At 44.2% G+C, this 23,839-nt stretch overlaps 1 long non-coding RNA gene across 1 annotated transcript in view; it reads left to right on the top strand.

Moving 5' to 3' along the window:
• Positions 1–4,975: 4,975 nt before the first annotated feature.
• Positions 4,976–23,839, top strand: part of LOC118913730 (uncharacterized) — a 77,469-nt gene continuing 58,605 nt past the window's right edge. Inside the window, exon 1 of the long non-coding RNA XR_005025311.2 lies at positions 4,976–5,197. This is a non-coding gene — a long non-coding RNA (uncharacterized LOC118913730). The remainder of the gene's footprint in view (positions 5,198–23,839) is intronic.

Below are 23,839 nucleotides of genomic sequence, written 5' to 3'. Positions count from 1 at the left end.
ATGGATCCTGGAAAGGGAAAGGAAGGATACCCACTGCAAATACATTCTTTTATTTATTATATGTGTGTTTATTATATGTAGAGGGATGGAGGGATGGGATGGAGTTAGAAGCACCCTTCAATTTTGTCTGCCAACGAGGGCACACATACTGCTCAGCCATGCATGCCTGGATACAACCCACGGGTGCTGGGCGCTTCCACCAGCCTTGGGGAACTGGGCCTAAGGAGAAATGGGTGAGGTTTACACTTACTGACTCCATTTTATGGAGAAGGAAATGGGGGCTTGAAAAGGATCTGTGACTTATCCCAGATCACACTGCCAGGAAACCTGAGCCAGTCAAGACTTGAGTCCAGGCCTTCTGAAAGCCCTCAGGGTGAGAGGGTTACCTGGCTTGCAGTGCTTCCCAGCGCTAGGCTGGTGACTGGACTAAGGGTGCCTGCAGCAATTCAGGCAAAGGCTCTTTCAACAGATGGGCCTTTATAACAAGCCACCAGACTGTTCCCTGGAGTAGTTAAGGCCTGTAGTCCTCAGATATGAGGCTGACTGACCCTACTGACAGTAATGCAGCAGTCTGAGCATAGGTGCCAATGCTGTGTTTGAAATGCATGAGCCAGGGCAGGCCCACTCCCCCAAACCTGGGCACGAGCCACGGCGCCGCATGGCCCTGCCCTTCCTGCCAGTTTGGCTGCAGGACAACACCTGTTCATCCTGTGGGATGGTGCCCTAGGGGCACCCTCCTGGCAGGGCCAGCCAAGGCCACAAGCAGCCCCACCTGCTCTAGCTGTGTCTCTGGGACCCATGGAGGGACAGCTGCCCGGGAAGAAAGGTCACACCCAAGGCTCTTTGGGAGGCAGGCAATGCCCACCTGAGTCTCTTCTGCCAGGGCACAGTGCCCTCTGGGGTGGTGAGTAACTGCTGTCCTCTTGGAGGAGATAGTCTCCCTTTGATCCCAGGGTCTTGGGAGCCAGTGCTAAAACTGGCTCATGTTTTCATCTTTCCTCTGTGAGTCTGTGCCTTTATGCTGAAGGTCCCTCACCTAGAGGAGACAAGATGAGCTGGAGCCTCCCTGAAGCTAGGAAATAAGCCTTTCATCAGACAGGTACCACTGGGAAGTGTGAGGGCCACTGGAGAGGAGCCTGGTCGCTGCCCTCAGGGCACTTCTCATGTCCTCAGGGCAGCTTCCGCACCTGGAGGGCAAGGGAGAGAAGGGGCTTTCGTTAAAGCCAGCACCCCGGTCCTGGCCTTGCCCAGTGGCTGTGTCTCTGTGGGGCCTTTGCTCTCCTGGATGCCCCAGAACAGACTGGTGTACAGATCATCTGCCTGACAAATCAAGGAATTCCAGGGTTTAGATGGAAGTGGAATTTTGGCATTGGTAGAGTTAATATTTATAGATTCAACTGTTTGTGTGTGCCCATAAGGGCTCATGGCATGAAGTGCTTTTTAATCATGGCACAGCACACGTTTCTATCACATGTGGTGGGTGAGTCACTTCATTACCAAGAACCCAGCAGTGTTTCAAAAGAGCTTGGGGCTCTCGGTTTCTCTTCACCAAAGGCAATCTATGTTATGCTTCAGCCATATTTGAGAATTTGGGGAGTCACGAGAGTCCCCCCCCCCCCCCCCCCCCCCCCCGCATGCTGGGTGAAGGCCCTGCTGTCTCAGGTGCGGTCTTCAGCACTTCCCTCAGGCTCCATGTCCCTCCCTCCTGCATCCCTCATGCTCCGTCCTGCCCTGCACCTGCTCACCCGCACAGGGGTCCCAGCCGGTGGGAGCAGTCTCCTGGCAGGGCACGTGGTGCGGGGCTGCAACGTCTGCTGAGGACTTAAAACCAATAATAAAATCGACTGTAAGTCAGTATGCTTTTTATTATCCCCATGCTGGCAATTCTAAACAATGTCAATGATAAAATACTCCTTCCCCCAAATCCTTTTTTGGTCCATGTTCTAAACAATTGTTGTGGTGACTGTTGAATTTTAATTGTATACATTCATGTGTGTGTGTGTGTGTGCATGCTTTGAATTAGCATATTTTATTACTTATCCTTTAATAAACACTATATCCCACATGAAAGTTAATGAGGAGATCTTCCAGGAAGAATAGTCCGAGATGGTTCCGGCAGTTTGTGTCTCCTGCCTCCATGGCACCAGGCAGTCCTTCATTTAAATGAAAGGTAGACGATGATAACACAATGATGGCAAAGCCGAGAACCTAAACATGAGTTAATTTAATTTAGTTCTACATGACCAGAAGCCTGGCGTTTTCGTGTTTACAATTTTGTAAATGCGAATTTTAGTTTATACATGCAGTATTTGACTGAATTTCAATAGTATATATTTATAAAATTGAAATTTATTCTTTTTAAATGGTTGTTTTAAAGCTAGCGAACAAATAATAAGAACAATAATAATTACTGATTATGACGTGATTATCACTGAAAATAATTTTGTCACATGGAGGACGGTGTTAAAAAAATGATCCACTTTGGGTGTCAAACATGCTCGGTTTACTACTGGCTGTGCTGATTAAGATGGCGACAATCACTCCAGCCATCTGAAACAGGAGGGGATTAATAATCAAGAATGAAGTGGCCTACAGGCTGCCGTCAGAGCGCTGAGCCCATTCTCGCTGGGAGAGTCGCTGTGGGGACGGGAGGCTGCGCTCCCGCCTGCCCGCTGCGGAGCCTGCCCATCGTCTCTGCGGTGACCTGGGCCGGCCAAGACAAGTCCTCACGCCCTGCCTGCCACCCCACCTAACTGGGCTCTACGTGGAGGTTGCGCGCAGATAGATGCATCCGGTTGGCAGAACCTAATCCCATTCAGACCCCGACCTGCGAAGGAGGGCGGGACACTCATCTTCCCATTTTCCAGTGTCTGCAGTGCAGGGTGGGCCCCCTGGGAAGCTTGGAATAGACGTTGAGCAAGCCAGTTTGCACGGCGCCCTCCACCATGGGCTGACTGGCTTTCGCCGTGGTCTCTGCCAGGGTAAGGACCACCTGGGTTTGGCAGCCACCTTCCGGTCCTTGCCGACTTCTGGGTAAACCGGCTGGCTCTGCAGTCAGGTGCTTTCCGTGCAGCAGTTTCTGTGCTGCACCCCCTCCTCCCCTCCGCAGAGATTCTCTCTGCCTGGGCTCTTCCACGCCACTCTCCAGGTGGCGTGTTCTCTCACATCTTCTCTACATCAGCTCACTAGCATGTAAGACGGGCTCCCAAACACCCCCAGCCTTCCATGAAGGCACCCCTAACTCCAATATGTGTTTTTATCATCATTATTATTCTGTTACAGGGATTTCTTTTTTCAGGGATTCTTTTCAATATGCATTTGCAGGTTAAATGCAACCCTTACCCTCAAGGAGTTTTCACTACTATTCCCATACATTAAAAACACTCTAATTTGCATCTACATTTGAGTCCTGAAACTTCAGCTCTCTGTCCCTTGAGGGGGCAATGGGTGGTTGTGGGCGATGTTGGGTCGAAGGAGTAGTTTCGTGATGACTTCCTGGAGGGCAGCACTGCCAAGAATGGCAGGATGGGGCCTCGGCATGGAAGTGCCAGGTGCAGCTGGAAGCCTGTGTCCATCTCACAGCTCAGGAGGCAGATGTCAAGTGCAGCTTCGCTTATGAGGCCAGAGGAAAGAGCCTGAAGTGCAACTGAAGAAGCTGGATTTCTTTCTGTTGTAGCCTCTTAATAGCTGTGTGACCACACACCTGCCATGACCTCTCAGGGCAGTATTGTTACTTATGAGGATGGTAGTTCTTCCTTCTGGGCTAGTGGGACTCGGCAGGGAGGTGGCCCAGAGGGAAGCAGGAGGCAAGATTTGTGGCATTTCCTTCTAGACTGCCTCTGACACGGCACAGACGATCAGCATATTGGGCTGGCTCCTTGCTCGACCCCCCACCTGTCCAGCCATGACCAGGGCACTCAGAAACGCATTCACCACCCTGAGCCCCAACATGGAGTGAAGCTGGGGAAAGGAAGTGGGTCCAGCAATATCTCCTTTCTGTCCCCTACCCAGTGACCCACACGGGTTCACACCAGTCTTCAAAATCTTTCTCTTCCTTCCCTGAAGCTTCCTAGTGGCTTGAACCCCGTTTTACTTCTAATAGTAGGGACAAGAGCTTGACCCATTACCATTACCTTCACCAAATACAGGAAGTCTTATTTCCTCATTTCTTATTTTTTAATATTTTATTTTTAAAATAAAAATTGTATATATTTAAGTTGTACAGCATGATTATTTGATATACATATACATAGTGATATACAGTAATAATGGAACAAGGATTTTTTTCCTAGAATCCATGTTCTTTTCAAAGCATGGTTTCCCCATGTCTTGCAAGGACATGGCACACTACATGTTTAGTTGGATATATATAATATATATGCTGTTCATGTATATATGTATTTGTATACACGTGCATGTATGTATAGGTACACATACATGTGTACGTGTGTGTGTTTGTCTGAAAAGATAGAAGCTTATTAACTCACCTAACAGTTAAGAATGGCGAGGCATCTTGCCGATACTTCCAACCAACTAGGAAGCCTCTCCAAAAACAGGCATGGTCAAGATCAGGCACTTCTCCAAAGTGCAGCTATTTCCAACCAGCGCATTAAGATTCTAAAGTTAAGAGCACATTGTGAAATGTGAATCGATGTGACATCGTCAAACGAAATGACCTGTGGGCTTGGGAGGTTGGTGCTTTGTAGGAGGAGGCTGAAGTGTGCATCTGAATCTTGATTTCCTTTGGGAATATTTCCTCCATTGTTTTCCTGACTCTTACTGTGTTTTTGTGCACTCTCTCTCATTTCTCTGTGTCTTTTTCTCTTTCTCTTCCTTCCTCTCTCCTTCCCTGCCCCCCTACCTTCTTCCTTCCTTCCTTCCTTCCTTCCTTCTCTCTCTCTCTCTCTCTCTCTCTCTTTCTCTCTTCTCTCTCTCTCTCTCTCTCTTTCTTTCTGTCTGTCTTTTCACAGGACAAATTGTTATTGTTTATTTTATTTTTTGATCACCAACAACCGACTTTTGAGCTATAAGCCTGTATGTGTGCATAAAATCCCATCCCATCAGGAGTAAAAGGATTGGAGTTAGAGTCCTGCTCGGTGTGAAATTATTTAATGCACAGGGACATCAAATGTTCAACTAGAAAACCAAAGTTCAGCATTCAGAGTTCAACCTCAAAATGGCATGAAGAATCCAACAGGTAAGCACAGACTTCTTCCTTTATATCCATAACCTCAGGATATTATGAAGCCTTTAGCCCTAAGAAAATTTCATCATCAAGCTTATCTTTTGCCTGGTTGTAAATACAGTATAGTAGGCACTAGGTGAAGCTGGGCAGTAAGAGAGCTTCTGAGTTCTGCTGTAAGATTTGTCTCCCTCTCTCTTTTCCCTGTCAGTACTTGATCTGGAAACTCCCTACTGCATACTGTCAGGGCAATTTGTTTTGGATCTTGAACTAAAGCACAGTGTTTAGAGGACCCATCCATCTCCCATCTGGACTTCACTCTCTATCAATTTCTTTGGCTATGTACTTCAGTGAACTGCAAACAAACAGACCATTTTCCTGATGGTGATAAGGTGGTAATAGACTTGACTTCATTGCCTAGTGCCCTTCAGATATGCTTTTTACACAACTCTTCAGCAGAACAAATATAGTTATTGAATTTGGTTACTGGTACACAATGAAATAATAGCTAAATAACATAGTTACATGGTTATAATATAGTTAAGTCATGCAGCAAGTTGCACACAATAGAAAATGCAGTTAGGCAGAGAGAATGAAATTAAAGGTTAGAGGTAAAAGAGAGGATGCATCCTTAGATGTGATTTGAAATGAAAAGCAGACACCCTGAAAAGGATGTAGAAAGATTTCACTAGATGAAGCTGAGGATGCCTGAGGAAGCGACTCTCCTGTTGGCTGAGGCAAGACTGGATAAGGACAGTGGGAAGGACACATTCGATTTGCTATGTGTCTTATCTTATACATCCCTTCCTTTCCCCTTCCACACCATTCATCCTGATTTCATCCTTATTACCTCTTCCCTGGTTTTTTCAGTTGTTAGGTAGCTGACCTTCCAAATCTCCTCTGATTTATCCCACAAAGCATTGCCAAATCAATTGTCTTTCAAGACCACTCAGATTACATCATTCTTCTGTCCCAAATCCTTATTACATGCTGAAGCAGAGCAGGTACCAACTTCTTAGCTTGGCATTCAAAACTTTGACATCTTTGTTCTAGCCTACTAAGTGTATACCAGCATATCAGCACCCTCTGGGAACTTGTTAGAGAGACATCATCTTAGGCCACACCTCAGGCTTATTGGATGGGAATCAGCCTTTTAACAAGACCCTCAGGTGATTCACATGCACAGCAAGTTTCAGTATCACTATGTTAGCCCAACCAAAATACTCACAAGCATACTTCCTACTCTCCTGTCTTAGGCTCTTGCGTGGAATTGCCTCTGAGTTTACTCCATCTTTGCCTTTCCGTACTGGGATCCTTCCATGACCATCTCTAGTATAACCTCCTCCGTAGAACTTTTCCCAGTTATTCCAAGGCAGACAGATCAACCTTCAGAATGCCTGCCAAGCCTTTCCAAAATCGAACTGCCTGCTGAAGGGACAGCTTTATGTATACACCATGACCTCATCCTTGTAGCCACAGAGAATCTGTCCATTGTTGGGTAGTCAGAGCTAGCGTACTCCATCTGGTGGCTGCCCAGTATCCCAGAGTGTGGCCACATGAAATGTGAGTGGGAACAATGAAAATTCTCCTTCCTTATTAGAAATTCAAATAAGGCAGTTAGCAGAGATTGCTAAAACTAAACACCGGGAGATAGAGTCAAGGTCATGAGCAGTCATTTGCAAACCACAGTTATAAGAAACAAACTTTGAGTAAGCCAAATTAATAGAGACAAGAGGACAGAGCAGACCTGCAGACCTAGTAGAGATGCCATAAGAGAAAAAGATAGATGGAGAGAATAATGTGTCCCAGACCTGTCCAAGTTTCTGATGACTTTTCCATGCTAAGTCTTCAGTTCTTATAGTAACACTTATTTCCCAGGAATTGAGAAAACTTGCAAAAGTGTCTTTTCCTTGCAACTGAAATAGCCACATTGAACACCCCATACCCCAAACGAAGCTGCTAACTCCATCCCTAGATTTCTCATTGAGACTGCATTCCTCATTCTTGTTGGCTATTTCCCAACCTTGCATTATAACAACCATTATAACAGCTATAAACACCAGCTGTTATCAACTTGTGATAAGATGGTGTCTTTCTCATTTCTGAGCATCTAGCAAGGTGCATAGTAAAACAGTGGTAGGACTGACTCAAACTGAATTTTGGGGAAGCAAAAGCATTATAGTGAAGAGATCTAGGAAGGAAGATTATAGGATTTATCATTAATAAGGGCAAATGAACTATAGAATGGCCAACATTTTAGTTGTGTCTTCAGAGCATTGTACAACCAGGCCAACGAGCCATAAGCCAGCATGTGTTTTTTAATACTAGATGTTCAACGCATAGCAGCAAAATTAGTAATTCCCATCTCCCACGAACTTGATCTCAGCTGACACTATTTTATCAGCAAAATAATTTCTTGTAGTGAGTTGAATGTACTGAACACATGTTTCCAGCTGGTCAGCCACCTTCCCTTTTAACCTTTAATCTGCTCCAGGCTGTTTCTACAGATTGCAGGACAAATAATGTTTGGAGGATGCTGGGTCTCTGTGGATTGAGGGAGGCAGCTTCACTGATATATTTGGAGGGTTGCCTCCCACTGAGGGTCAGCATGGATATGTGTGTGCATAGTAGTATATGCAAGGGAGCTCTGCACACAGAGAAATGGTTCTATGTGTCTATGTCTTTTTCCCTTTAGTGTGGAGAGCAAGACAAATCTGAAATGTGTCATTATGGTTGTTTGGAAGGAAGGCAGAGAGGGGGCCCTAATTTTACAGGGAGATAGGGATTTCTTTCCCCTCTCTCAGCTCTCTCTTGGAGAACATCATGTTCCAAATCCGGAGGTTTCATCTGCTTTTAAGCTTGGAAGCTTCTTCTTTAATGGCTTTGTGACTCACAGAGCCCGGGTGATGGTTGCTTTTTCTGTGTATAGAACTATAATCCTTCTCAATTATCAAAGACATAAATTACTATTATTTCCTTACCAGATCGAACATCTCGCTTAAATATGTGAAAGAAAAATTGTTGGTTGTCTGGTGAATTTTCCTCTTGGAAAAACTGCCTATTCTTAATCTACAAGTTCAATGAAAGTTCAAAAGTTTATCAGTGCAAACTCTATATTCTAATAATTCATCAACTAGCTTCTACATCCACATTAGGAGGATCTAGGTTGAGATGTTTTTGTCTTCTCTCTCATGTAAAAGTAATCAAACAGCACATTTCCCGGGCATATTGCAAATACCTATTGATCATAATCAGAGCACAGATGGTATGAGGGAGCCTGGCTGACACACAGGCCCTCATGTCAATCACAGGAACAAATTGATTTTGACTGCCTAGCCACGATTCTCCTACCCCAGCAGAATTCCATTCAGGGCTGCAATTTGGAGAATTCTGAGCAGACAGCATTTCTGAAGGAGTGTCATAGTCCAAAGTTATTGTAGAGGTAAACTTAATTCCTGAGCAAAAGATGATTTTAATGTGCTTCATACTTAGCTTCACAACAAGGTCAATGCCTTACTCCAGTGTTGAAAGAGCTCTCATCCATTTAAAATCTATCATGGTTTATGCCTGCTAATTAGGGAAAAGGAAAATCCTGATTTACATTTTTCTATGACAGTATAAAGTGCCATTAATACTTTCCTCCAACTGGGATTTGTTTTCTTACTTTTTAAATTGATAGTTTTCATTGACAAAATTAAAGAGCTTATACCTAATGCCATCAATTTTTCCCTTATGACTTGGTATAGATATGTATGCTGGAGAATAATATGGGAAGAAAGGGCTAATACCCCCAAATACTATTATAAGCATGAAAATCCTCTGTGAGGGCCAGATAAGAAAGGGCCTTCTTCAGTACTGTCCATTACTGTTCACCACGTTACTGATTTATACATCAAGGGTGCCAGGACAAGTTCAATAGGAAATAGGTCTGATTCCATCAGGTAAGGTTTGGGATATGAATGAAGAATGGCTTGGGAATCAAGCCATCCTCTCCTTGTCCCAGTTCCCAGCTCTAGACTGGCATATTCTCCACATGATCCTTCTTTTCACTTTGCCATCCTACATTGTTCCTCTTGAATTGCTTCCTACCTGTGTTCTCTCACTGATGGGGATGGTGGGGGGGGGACTAGGTGACTGTGCTTTTATGATACTTTTTGTTATACATCTTAACAACCAGTTCTCCGACCATACTTGATTGTGTTCTTAAGGTAATATTTGACTCAAAGGGAACCAGGCCATAGACTGGTCTCATCCAACTAGAGACCTTGCCAGAATTCAAGTTAAGAAATACACAATCTGTAATTAGATAATGCTGGGTGCTTTGAATCAAAGGCATATAGGCCATGTAGACATCAAAGGCCATGCAGGCCTGCGGCAGCCATTTCAACTGTGTGCACTCTGATAGGTCAGTAGAGAAAGTTCATCTGTGAAGACAAGCAAGAAATCAAAGCTGGCACAGAGATGAGAGACCTTGGGGCCCTCATCAGGGACAGGGTGGGTAACCCTGGCTCTGGGGTTTGCAGGTCGAACTGTCAAAATTCCTGTGACCCAGCTCTCCTGCTTCTTGCCCTGGGATTGTCTGTTTTGCTTGTCTGTTGTGCTTCTGAATAGGTCTTTGTTTTCCGTAGACTGGTTGGAATGAATTTGTTTTCCTCACCACCAAATATGCCCTGACCAAAAAGTATCCTTGTAGAGAGACTGAGACAGTAAGTTCTAGTTTCCTTCACCTACCTAGCCTACTGCCTCAGAACTCTAGAAAATTGTTGCTCTCTTTTGTCTAGAATGTAGTTCCACAAGAAAAGATATGCCAGGAGAAAAGGTGTTGTTCTTTAAATGTTCCCATCTATTGACCTCAACCCTGTTCAAACCCTCTATACTCACTCTCTGTCTCCCTCTTTGACACTTGCTCCTGTGTTCGGGGCATTGACCATTTACTTGAACCATTCTGCTTTATTCATTGTTCCCTGTAGTAGATTAAAGTTGGCTACACATTCGTTGTGACATTTCCCATTGAGAGATGGAATCTGATTCCTGTTCCCTTGACTATGGGCTGACTTTGTGGCCAGCTTGATTAATAGGATGTGGTGAGAGTTATCCCAGGTCAGGTCACCAGAAGCCTTGCCACCTCTGGCTGCTCCCCGGGGGACACTCTCTTGGAACCCTAAGCTGCCTTGTAGGAAGCAAGTCGTACCCTGGGGCCACCATGCTGCAAGGAGCCCAGGTCAAGGTGAGGGGGTGGGCAGGAAGAGAGGCAGACAGGACAGGTCAAGGACTCCTAGTGCCAAACTTGGGAGTGAAGAACCATCCTGGAAATGGAGCCTCCAGCCCCTCCCAACACCATGCAAATCAGAGGTAAACCACCCAGCTGAGCCCTTCCTGAATAGCTGAGAGACAAAAATTGTGAGCAAAATAAAATGTTTGTTTTAAACTACTGAGCCTTAAAGTAATCTGTTAGACACCAGCAGGCGGCCAGAGCACTGAGCCGTCCCAGGGCTGCTCCCACCTCCTTGCCGCCTCATGTCATGCCCTGGCCCAGGAAGCCCCCTTCCTTCTTTTCCACCTCTATATCCTTTGGTTGTCAGGACAAGATCTCCCTTTTTATGAGGCCCTCTGACTTTTCATCTCTTCTGTAGCATGTTTGGCCAAAGCCAACCTTCGCAAATGCAGACCTGTGTACCGTTTCCATACTCTTTTCTACTGTCGTAACTCCCCAGGGTCAAAGCCTAGTCTTTGCTCCTTTTCTGAGCCCTCTGCGTCTCAACAGTGTCCTGGATGGAAGGACTTCAACATATGTTGAGGCTCCTAAATCTTTTTGCTCTGAGACTAAATGGCCCTAATCGTCTTAAATTCACACAGTATGAATCAAAGCTTTTCTTTAGTTACACATTTCTGACTAGGTATTCAGATTTAGAGGTACTTCCTACTTTTATTCTCAGATTGCGTGTGGACTTTAGTTTTTAGGGTGGTTTTGAGAAAATCCCAAGGTGCACAGAAAGAAATCCCATGTAGCTTAAATAATGGGCAGAATCAAGGGACATGCACTAAGTTTGTTTGCTTTGCCAATACAAGCCTATGTCATTCATGAGAGGCTAGGATCAGACTCTGCCTTTGTAGCTCTGCTCTGGCCAGGGTGAGAGAGTGTCTGCTGACCATATCACCTCTTTTTAAACCCTATTTTGTTCAGACTTCTCCCAGCCCACCAAAATGAACCTCCCCATGTTCCCAGGACATTTTTTTTTTCATTTTCATGCACCCTTTGGTTTCCCTTGCACATGCAACATTCTTCTTTGCAGTGTTCAGAAAACTTACTATTGTCCAACCTCCTCAATTAGGCAGAGTAAACATGCATTGCTCCGAATTGTCCTCCACTGCAATAGATACAGATGGAATTCAGGGAAAACACTGGCTTAGCATCCAAAGGTTTGACCACTGAAGTTTATTTCTCGTCAGTCAAATTCAGGTCACATTTTCCTGTAGTTTTCTTTATAAGTAATTAAACTTCTCAATTTCGAAGGATCACTTCCCTTTTCTGCATATATCCACTTTCTCTTTAATTCATGGTGTGTACCTATTATTATATGTGCACCATTCATTTGTGGAATCATCTGCTGTTAAATTTTCCCATTTTTCTGAACTTAATGATCACAAAATCAGCAACATGATAGCAGGCGAACTAATTTAAGAATCAGAGATCTTTTTAATGCTGCAAAAGAAAACGAGGACATGTAGACTATTCTGCTTCTTAAAAAATTCTGCTTAAGAACAACTGTGAAGTTATTGCTAGTGTAAAAATTCTAACTTTTTTTGGTGCTCAGGCACCCAGGATGCAGGGACACATTAGCCACATTCTATTCATGTTCATAGGTCGTGACTAAGATTTTTGAGAAACATTGATGTGGGTGTACTTCACGTAGGAGGAATTTCATGTTCTAGTTTCCTTGCTGAATACCTAGAATATTAGAGACTCTGGGAAGTTTGTGCTTGATTCCTTTTAAAGGAGAATGTGACTGAGGTCACAGTGTGATAAATCTCTGACACGACAGTGTGAAGGAACAGGGATCTGAACAGAGGGGAGCGAAACAAGCTGAAGTGAAAAGTTCATGAGTGGTGTTCCTGCAAGTAAGAGGGTTATGAAAGGGTAGCTTTGTAGAGGAGGTGGCTAATCCCATCCACGTTTCCAGCAGGCATGAGCTGGTGCTTTCTCTTTCTCTCCTGTTGTCAGTCACACACACACACACACACACACACACACACACACACACACACACACACCGCTTATTTATACTTAATGTGCAATCTGTTGAGAAGTATTTACTCTTCTTCATCAGAATGCTGAATTGTGACGTATATCTTCAGTTCCTTAGCAACAAACTGCCATATCACCCTTGTGAAATTCTGGTCAGCTGAGAGGAAATGGAATGTTGAATTGTGATGGAGAAAAACCTTATTTTAATCACAAATGTGTGTAAGAACTGGAAAGACAATATGAAAAGGCAGGTCAAGGAAGCTGCATTTGAACAAGTGTTTTTGATTAAGGTTTGTGTCAGCCCAGAAGTCCCCTTTAAGTTCCTTTTTATTGAATAATTTCCCTTTGATCCTTGAGTAACTAAAAGAAAACCCAGCACTTGACATTAACCTGGGACTTAGAGCCCTGGCGCGGAATTCCTTTGCCTGCCTGCCGCCAGGGGCCCCACCAGAGAGCCTCGCCCAGTGCAGTGAGGAGACTCTTGTCTCTGTTCACCAGCCCATTCCCACCTCCTTTTCTTCCTCTCCCGGGCGTGGGTGCAGGACCCTCAGCTGAAGCCATTATTCCATGCGCACTACTTCTTGGCTTGTCTTCGACTTCAAAGAGGCTCGTCAGGAGGCACCGATGACAGTGTAAGATGTCCATTAGCTCAGAAAACTGGCCCTGGGAAAAAGGCAGAGATTTCCAGACCCTGGGGATGTTGAGAATTCCATCTCATCTTCTTTCCTTGTTCTGTCTGTTGGGAATGATGTGAAAATAATTTTTAGATACAACCAAGTCACTGAACAACACTAAAACTGGAACAAAATTAAAAGGAAAAAATACAGAATTATTAAAAGAGAGAGACCCAAGAAAGCAAAGATTATTTAAACAACTCTGAGCCTGTGTTTAAAATCCATATCAGTGCAATTTACATGAATTCCCAGTGTCTGTTCTTAAATGTTTGATCAGTCATTCAGTTCCAATACAGGCATGACGTTGGAAGGCCACTTTGTAATGGTTTTGACCTGGTTCAGATTTTTGCAGTCCAGGGGGAAAATGTGTGTTCTGTGCGAAAGCAAATAGAAAACATATCTGAGCACAAATCAAAAGAATGATTACCACATTCTACACTCTGTACCCATTACTAGGTCCCCAAGGCTCTCGTTCTGTTTGTCTTGGCACTTTTTCTTGAGCTGTGTTTGGTTGGACTGGGTGGGAAAAACAACAAACTACCACTCCAAACAAAACCCTCAGCAGAGAATGAGGGCAGTGGAAATGGACAACCTGGAAAGATGTGACATCCTTCAAGGACCTGGTGCTCCAAACTACATTGTGGGAGGAGCTGCCTGGAAAGAGCTCCCAGGGCCCCACGGAGGTCTGTGCTGAGTGAGTCTCAGCCAGTGCCTGACTGTCTGCAGGAGGGGCAACCTTCCTCTCATTCCAATCTCTAGCAAGCTCCTACTCAGTGGGTCATGAAAAATGGCGTTTGCACAAAGTGGAGAGAAAATGCATTGTTTCTATAACACATTATATTTTGCCCTGCTCCGGAGACAACATTTCATATCCTATAAAAAGAATTATCTATATAATTGACTATGCAGAGCAGGAACGTTACAATGTATCTTTAAAGGAGCTATCTCTACACTGCAAGAAATGCTGTCTCTCTCATTCTTCACTGACTGGAGAGTCTGTCTTTATAAGCAAATCCACTCAACCCCTTAATGATGACCTGGAATAAACATCTCACAGACACTAGCTTTCAAGCTCTCCTGTGTTTAGGCATGAATTGTTCATTTCTATGCCTTTTGTATCCAGTCTGAAGGAAAGACAAATGATACAAGGGATGATTTCTATTATCAATGGAGGCAGAGGTTATGCCTGTGTTTATCTGATCCTCTTTTATTGTATAACAAACGGACAAAGGAGAGATAATCAGCCTGGTGCACAATGACCATTCAGTTTGAGTCACCCGCCCACCTCATTTCCATGTTGACTTTAATTTTAAAATATATTAAAAAGACAGCCCCTTTGAATTTCTAGGCTCCCTTTGGTTCAGGCAGGCCTGTAGGAAATGGATGGATTTCTCATTCAGCGTCAGGTTTCCTTTCCAGCAAGGCTGCAAAAGTATTTGCCTCTGGCACACTTCTCTAAGTGCCCTGGGAGAACTGGCACTCAGCTTTATGGGAGGACATGGGTGATCAGCTCCGGTTGACTCTTCATTCTCAGCAAAGAACTGGAAATGTGGAACAAAGCTACTACCCCCATCAAAAAAGACCACAGGGAGAATGAATGAGTCTGGAGAATAGGTAAGCTTGCTTTTCCTTTCAGTAAGTTGATGAGAAAAATCAAGTCACCTCATGAGCTATCAGTCTGGCCTGGAAGAGAACTTCATGAAACCAACCACAGGTCCCCAAGACAACTGGTACCCCATGATGCCCCCAAACTGAATTCGCCACCCGTCCCCTTTGGAGCAAACTACTAATTCTCATGTGGTAGGAATGGATCTCTGAAGGAAGAAATGCTTAGCTGTCTGGGATCTTCTGAATCCTGGATGTGCCAGTCATGAATTGCCTCAGCCTCTGCAGATGACCCCTGAACTCAGGGAGATGGGGTGGTGGTAAAGGCATTGGGGGCAGAAGAGAAGCTCGTGGAGGTGGAGTGGTGGTAGTGGTAGAAGATAAGATGGCCATATATTTCAGGTCCCAAAGCCTTCACTGAATTGGCTCCAAGAAAGGTTTCAGTTCTGAGACAGACTGACTGCAACTATAAAACCTGGATAGAATGAATGAGGACACTGAAAAGTGAATAGTAGCAAGTAAATTGGGTAAGAAGACCAGAATTTGGAGAACCATTGAACTGGTGGGGAGCTTACCACTTTTCCCCTCCAATATCCCCCATCCTGAATTCAACGCAGCCTGAAAATTAGAAGTGGGCTCCAGGGAGCAGACAGGGAGGGCTCCAGGAGAAGTTGGGTCAAGGAGTGGGAAAAGAGACTCCCCACTCTCAGAAAGAGTACAGAAACCCATCATACCTTATTTTTTTCTTTTTTCTGTTCCCTCACACCCTAGTCTCAAAGCAATCTCTTAATGACAGCAGTAGGAGCAAAGGAAGCAATAAAGAGTAGAAATCAATGAAATTGAAAACAGAAAGATAATGGAGAAAGTGAAAGAAGACAAAGTCGGTTCTTTGCAACTACCATTACAATTGACAGGCCTCTAGCAGGATGACACGAAAGAAAGAGGACACAAATTACCAATACCTGGAATGAAAGAGAAGATATTGTGATAGACTCCACAGACAATAAACAAAAATCATTGGGGAGTCTTACAAACAACTGTATGCACGTAAATTCAACGACTTAGAAGAACTGTGTCATTTTCCTTGAAAGCTCAAACTACCAAAACTTGCCAAGATGAAGCAGATGACTTGAATAGTTTATAACTATTAAATAAATGAGACTTGTAGTTTAAAATCTCCTGAAAAGGAAATATCCAGGTTCAGATATTTCACTAGTTAATTCTCTCAATCATTTAAAGAAGAAATTAGATCAATTTTACAGTCTCTTCCAGAAAATGGAAGGATATGGAACACTTCTCAACTCATCTTATGGGGCTAGCATTAACCCAATACTAAACATCCTATTGTTTCATTGATTTCTGCTCTTATTTTTATTACTTCCTTTTTTTCTGCTTGCTTTGGGATTATTTTGGTTTCTTTTTCCGGTTTCTTAAGGTAGAAGCTTAGATTATTGATTTAAATTCTTTCTTTTTTTCTGGTTTTATTAAATGACTTAACTAAGCATTTAATGCTATGAATTTTCCTCTAAACACTGCTTTAATCTTCATCTCACAAAGATAATATAAGAAAGAAAACTACAGGTCAATATCCCTGATGAACACAGACACAAAACCTCTTCAACATAGTATTAGCAAATCAAATTTAGCAATATACAGAAAGAATACTCCATCATGATCAAGTATAATCCATCATATTAACACCACAAAGAAACAATATCACATGTTCATTTCTTTTGCTGCAGAAACATATAACAAAATTTAACATCCATTCATGATTTAAAACTCTTGATAAAAAAATTAGAATGGCAAGGGACTTCAATAAATAACATCTATTTAAAAAACTTGTAGCTAACGTACTTAATGGTGAAAGATTGTGTGCTTTATACCTAAGATTGGGAACAAGGCAGTGCTGTCCCCTCTCAGCACTCCTATTCAACATTGTACTGGGAGTTGTACCAAGTGCAATACAGCAAGAGAAAGAAATGAGTCGTACAGATTGGAAAATAAAACTGTCCCTACTCACAGGTAACATATTTGTCTATGAAGAAAATCCCCCAAATTTACAAAAAACTCTTAGGACCAATAGGTGAGTTTAACAAGGTTGCAAGATTCAAGGTAAACACAAAAAAGTTACTTATATTTTTACATCCTAATAATGTACAATTAGAAACTCTCCAAACCCACCATTTATAATAGCTCTGAAAAGTGAAATATTTAGCTACAATATAATCAAACATGCATGGCATCTGTTTATCAGAAACTACAAAATAGTGAGGAAAGAAATCAACAGAGACCCAAAAATGGAGAGACAACCTGTTAATGGGCAGAAAAATTCAATGTTGTAAAGAGGTCCATTAACCTCAAATTGATCTATAGACTTAATACAACACCAATAGATCCTAGCAGGATTTTATGTAGGTATAGACAAGCTGATTCTAAAATTTATGTGGAAGGGCAAAGGAACTTGAACAATCAAAACAATTTTGAAACAGGAGAATAAGGTTGGAGGAATCACACTATCCAATAATAAGACTTATAAAGTTAGAATATTATTATTGATGGTTTGCTGAGGGTTCCAGATCAAAACCCCATGGAGTCTGATGCTTGCTCTGGACTAAGAAGAGTGTGGAACATCCACGCCTCAGGCAGGGAGGGCCCTGAGTGAGGGGCTGCAGCCTGGTGATGAGGGGAGACTTGGAGGGGGAGAGAGAATGGAACTTCAGCTACAGGTTCAAGACAGAATGGTGTAGGCAAAGGTCCAGGTGCACAGATCAATGGAAAAGAATAGAGCCCAGCGACAGGCCCAAACATACATGGCCAATTGATTTTTCACAAACCTGCAAAAGCCACTCAGTGGCACAGGGATGATCTTTTCAACAAATAGTATTAAAACAATTGAAAATCTATATTCAAAAAAATAAACCCTGAGCTAAAAATCCTTCTTATACACAATTAACTCAAAATGGATTATAGATGTAAATGTACTATGTAAAATTATAAAACTTTTAAAAGAGATAGAGCAGAAAGTCTTCCTGATCTGTAGTTACATAAAGAGGTCCTAGACATGACACCAAAAGCACAATTAATAAAAGAAAAAAATTGATGAATGGATGTAAAGATGGCAAATAAGCATACAAAAACATGCTCAACCTCATTTGTCATAAGGGAAATGCAAATGTAAAAAAAGCACAATTGGATAGCCCATATACACCTCTATTAGAATGGCTGAAATAAAAAAAAATGCTTAAAGCACAGTGCTGGTGAAGAGGTGGGGCAAATGCAACCCTCACACATTGCAGGTGGGGATGACAAATGGAACAAGCACTCTGGAAAACAGTTTGGTAGTTTCTTACAATGTTGACCATGCAGTTACCAGACCACCCAGCAGTCCCACTCCTGGCATTTACCCAAGAGAGATGGGAAATTATGTTCTCACAAACACCTGTACTTGAATGTTTGTGGCAATTGTTTTCATAATTGCCCATACCTGGAAATAATCCAAATGTCCTTGAACAGGTGAATGGATAATGAACTACACTGCATCCAGGCAAGGGATGGATTTACTTAGCAGTAAAAAAGCAACAATTTGAATGAATCTCAAAGGCATTTCAAAGACATCGTGAATGAAAGAATCACATCTCAAAAGATTATATACTGTATGATTTCATTTATATTATGGTTTCAAAAGGACAAAATGATTGTAATGGAGAACATAAATAAAGGAAATCCTGAGGGAGTTCTTTGGGCAATAGAATTGTTCTGTGTCCTGACGGTGGTGGTGGTTATATGCATCTATACCCCTGCTAATATCCATAGACCTGCGCATGCATGTGCATGCGCACGTGCACGTGCACACGCGCGCGCGCGCGCACACACACACACACACACACAGTCAGTTTTACTCTACAATGATTCAAACACAAAATGTAGGGGTCAAAACTTTGAAGTCTTTCTTCACAGGTGCTCCCCAACCCCATTCTCCTTGGGGGCCCAGCCCTCGCCTTCCTCTCCTTGCTCCCCAGTTCCCCGTCCCAGGGGCCGCCTCTTGCCTCCAAATCTCCGTCACCAGGCTTTGGACCCCACGCAGGTCTGTCCCTGCCTCTGCTCCACACCCTCCTTAGTCAAGGGCAGCCATCTTTCAGTTTGGTTCCCTCAACAAACCAACAAACAACAACACACACAGAAGCTAGCCTTGATTTCCCTTTTTCCCCACCTCTGTATCCCTGCAGCCACCTCTTACTCCGTCCCACCGCTTCCGCCTCTCCACTGGTGTCTCTTCTCAACACAGCAATCACAGCAGCCCCACCAAAGCAAGCACCGTGTCATTGCTCTGCTTAAAACCCTCCAGTCTTTCCAGTGCATTTAGCGTCCACGCCGTCCATCCTCTGGCTCCCAAGGGCCTCTTGCACTGTCCCCTGCTTGCTTCCCCTGCCCAGTCTCCTCCCATTCTTGGTCTCCTGCTATGGCCAGCCACTGACCTTGCTCTTTCTAGGAGATGTCAAACTTATTTCCACGTCAGTGCTATTTTCTCTGCCTGGAACTGGTTTCTTCCAGAAATCTGCTGTTTCAGATAGTTCAAGGCTCAGCTGTAAAGCCACTTCCTCAGATGGAACTTCTCTGACCACTTGCTTGTTGGAAATAGCCTCCCCAGATTTCAGTCTTTCTCTTATCCCTTAATGTAATTTATTTTCTTTTAAGGCTCTATTACAGATGCTGGCTTCCTATTGCAGCACAGAATCCACCTCCGTACTGTGGCCTGCAAGACTCTATATGACCTGGTTCCCGCCCCATCTCTGGGGCTGAAATCCTCCACTCCCTAGGGGCAATCTCCCTTTGCTTCCGCACCCCTGCTGGCTCCCCTCCACCTACACCAACTTCCCTGTGTTTGCAGAACACTCTAAGCATGCCTCTACCTCAGGATCTTTGCGCTCGTATGCCATCTCCCTGGAATGCCATTCTTCCATATAGCTTCCTAGTGTGCTGTCTGCTCAAATGTCATGTAACCAGAAACTTTCTTTGACCATCGTATACAAAACAGCAAGTCCTTCATCATTTGATTCCCCCTTACTTGATTTATTTTTCATGGAATTTATAACTACCTGGTTTATGTATACGTACGTGTTTATTTGCTATGTGTTATCTGCCTCTCATGGCTAAGCTGTCAGCCTAGTAAGTGCAGGGACGTTGTTGTGTTCACTATTGTCACCTGTACCAGTGCTGGCTGAGAATGGCTGGGTACAGGGAGGCACTGGGTTTGGGGTGGGGGTGCTGGCAGCTTGGCTGTTGTTCCCTGTCTGTCCCTATCACCTCTGTGTAAGCTCTCTATGGGCTGTTGCCAAGAGGCAGTGCCCAGGGCATAATACGTGCCCAGGAGTGGTTGTAGAATGAATCAATGAATAATTGAGAGATGACTTTAGATATTTAAAAAGGATTTTGCAGCTTTTAAGAGGAGCTTTCCATGTTCTAAAACCCAAATGCAGAGTAAGTGGTAAGATTTGGGGTAGGAGGGTAAGTACTTTGGAGGTTCTTACTGACATCTTTACATTTGCCCTTGGCTAGAAAACACATTCTGATGGCTTCCTATTGTTCTTGTGAGGATGATAACACACCTTAACACGGCGTCTACCTCCTCCTCATCCCCCTGCCCCTCACTCTGGGCCTCAGCCACAGCCCTTCCTTCAGTTCCTCCTACCCTACATTTCCTCCTGCCTCGGGACCTTTGCCCGAGCTTCCTCCTCTGCCTGGACCACACTCCTGAGCCTCCCCCCTTCCCGTGGCTAACCCCTCCTCACCCTGCCGCCTCAGCTGACGCCTCCCTTCCCTAGAGATGTTCTCCCGTGCACGCCACTGATCACAGTTGTGATTTGACATGTGTTTGTGTAATTATTTAGTAAAGGCTTCCATGAAGGGAGAACAGTGGCTGCCTTTGCCCCCACTGTTCTATCTCCTGGAATGTAGCACTGCCTGGCACGGAATAGGCTATTAATAAAGATTTGTTGAATGAAAACATTAATTAATTAATGAAACAAAAGCTACTGACTTTTCTGTAGAGCCCCAATTTCAGGATAAAGCATTGAAGGTAATTGTTAAACAAAAGGCAAAGTAACACATTAAGCTCTTAACCCCTTGGACTGTCAGACTATGAAAGATGCCATGGTGTACAGCACATGGGATGTGGGGCAGGTAGATTTCTGGGGGCAGAGAAAGGAGAGACAAGCCTCAGAACTGCCAAGACCTGCCACTCTGTCCTGAGCAGGCTTCCTCGTTGTGTGAAAGTATAACAGGACCAAACTGTCAATCCAGTAATAGTTCTCATGCTTGGATTTTTTTCTTTTTTCTCTTTTTTAACAATTTTATGTGGAATTTTCTTTGTGCTCTTCTATAAGACTCAAAGGATAGAAACAAGACTAGAAAAGATCATTGAAATCAATTCAACACGAGGTGACTTGCCAGCAGTCAGCAGTGTGCCACTGTGAGCTGTCTGGGCTCGGGTGGTTACGGGGCAGAAGGGTCTCCAGAGGCCAAGGCAGCCCTCCTTGCTGGGGTTGGTGTGGAGGGGAGTCAACCTCCAGGTAAGGGATGAAGGGCACTGGTCTGGTAACCTGTAATGGGCCTTTCCACTTGGAACTTCTGAGTTTATGCCCAAGCTTTCTGTTACTCAAAGCTCACTCCTGTCCTTACTTAACCTTTTGCTGGAAAGACTAAAATCAGTGTTTGCCAATCCTGTGCTCATGGGAATCACATGGGGGATTTAAAAATTCTGAGGTGTAGGCCCTGCCTGTGACCAGTTAAATTAGAATATCTGGGGTAAGGTCCCAGTTACCATATTTTTTAAAGCTCCCTGGATAATTCTGAAGTACAGGCAAGGTTGACAGCCACTGCAAGAAATGTAGCACAATAGGCTGCTTTCCTTTCTCTTTCTTCCCTCTTGCTCCTTCCAGTTCTCGGATGGGCTAAAGGATGACGGTGTGTGTAGTGGGCAGGCTTCTGGGGTGGCGGCCGGTGGTCCTGCCTCCTGGTGTTCCTGCCCTCGGGTAACCCCTGCCCTTGGAGTGTGGGCTGGACTTGCACTCAGATCAGCTGAGCCATCCACAGGACCACAGCCAGCACAGTTGGAAGGTGGGCGAAGGCAAAATGAAAAGCCTTGCATAATCTGCCATCAGGGTGCTCAGCCTGTGGCTATCAGTGACCCTCCCCTCTCGGGACTCCCTCCTCATCTCCCCGACTCTAACCACCACCCAGTGGGGATGGTTAGGATGCTTTAAGCATCCTTGATAGACCCTTCCTTCAAGTCCTCTGGTTCTGCTCTCCTTCCTCTTCTCCATATCTTGGCTGCCTGTTTTGAACTGGAGCCACACAGCTAGAGAAAAATCCTCCTTGCAAAGTACAGCCAGCCAGAACAATGTTCTGCAGGGTGGCCCTAAGAAGCTGCTTATCTAGATCATTATTGTATTCATTACTATAAGCTCGAGCACTGGGGCCAAGGTCTTGTCGGAAGCCCTGGCTCTGGCGGTGGGCTGCTCTAGCAGAGCCAGGGCGTCATCTCTAAGAGGGGAGATCAAACCGAGGCTTCCTGACCACTGAGACTCTTGGCATTTCTTTAGGGAAATTTGGATTGCTGGGCCAGTTGGTTCCTGTTCCCTCCAATTTCCCTGAGCATCAGAGGAGCTGCTCTGGGGGTTCTCTTCCATGCTCCTGGGTCCCCCGCCCCCAGAGGGACTGGCAGCCCTTTTATTGGCTTGGCTCACCACTTAGATCATTGAAGCAATTTCAGATCCAACTGGGCAACACTCAGCATTTCATTTATGTCTTGGCAAGGTTACCATGTTATTACTTAACCATGCTGCTGCTGCTCAATAAGTGGGAACTGATTGAAATAACCACAGGAGTTTCTGGATTCCCCTAATTTTAGCACCAAGTTAAAGCTCACTCCCACAGTTGCAAGTTAAAATAGGCTGCCAGCCCACAGAAATGCCCACCCACCACACCTAATTGTCACACCACTGACGCCTGTCATGGAGGGCGACGTGGAAGGCTACAGAACATTCTTAGAAGTAAGGTTCTTCTCGTTGGCAGATGCCTGAGGTCATTTTGTCCAGGCCCAATTTCCTTCAGACCCTCTGCCTGTGGGAATTTGCATGACTGCTTCAGATACTCTTGTTTGCCTCCCTGATGTGTTTAAGAGGCGACCCAAGCAGAGAGGACACATTAGAGTAACAGAAGAGAACAGAAACTTCTGTTTGGAGGCACCTCTCAAGTGACTCATTCCTGAAGTCCAGATGTGGGGAGAGCAATGACCTTGAGTAATCAAGGTAATCTGGACAGCAGAAAATGACATGTAAGTCAGGCCAATGTGCTGTCTCTTGGTGTCATAGCAATTACCCACACCCAAATGCCACAACTTGAAAAAAAATTTGGAATAAATGGCTGCTTGTGTAACTCCCCCTAACCCTATCCAATTTTTTTTGTTTGTTTCTTACTGTTGAGAACTATTTAACTAGAATTCTGAAGGAATTCTATGCGAAGTTGTTTCTTATCATGTACCCACTGCTGAATATATCTCATCTCTGTGCAATTTTGTTATCTTGCTCCTCTTTTAAGTCATAATCTGCCCTTGATGTTTTAGCACAGCATAGTTGTTTAGAATGCCATCAGCAAAATAAAGGAATGGAATGGGGGAATTTTAAAGAAAGAGGAAAGGCTTTCTCATAAGGTATTCCCTGAGAGAACCCTGGGCAGCTCCCGGAGTTCCGTCTTCTTTGCCAGCATTGATCTTTCACCCCCACTTTCTCCACTGCCACAGCCACCTTCTCCTTCTAGGCATCACAGTCTCATAGCAGGGCCATGTGGGAGCCTCGTGGCACTCATTTTGGTCATTAGTGTCACATTAATCATCTTTAAGGTTATCCTTCTCCATGCCACTTCTCTGCCTAAAAATGTTCAGTGACCTTCTGTTGCCTGCAGATCAAGTCTGGATCTCCTAGGCTTTCAATGAACTAAATGGTTCCTAATGACAACTGCCATTAGATGCCATCACCCTCTCATGAAAACTCTTTCTAGTCAAACTCACCGTTTTCCAGCATACCTATCGAACTTACCTTCTCACCTCTGTTAACCTGTACTCCACAAAGG

This window comes from Manis pentadactyla, chromosome 2, assembly GCF_030020395.1.
Source record: "Manis pentadactyla isolate mManPen7 chromosome 2, mManPen7.hap1, whole genome shotgun sequence".
NCBI lineage: Eukaryota > Metazoa > Chordata > Mammalia > Pholidota > Manidae > Manis > Manis pentadactyla.
This window is presented reverse-complemented; position numbering and strand designations above follow the sequence as displayed.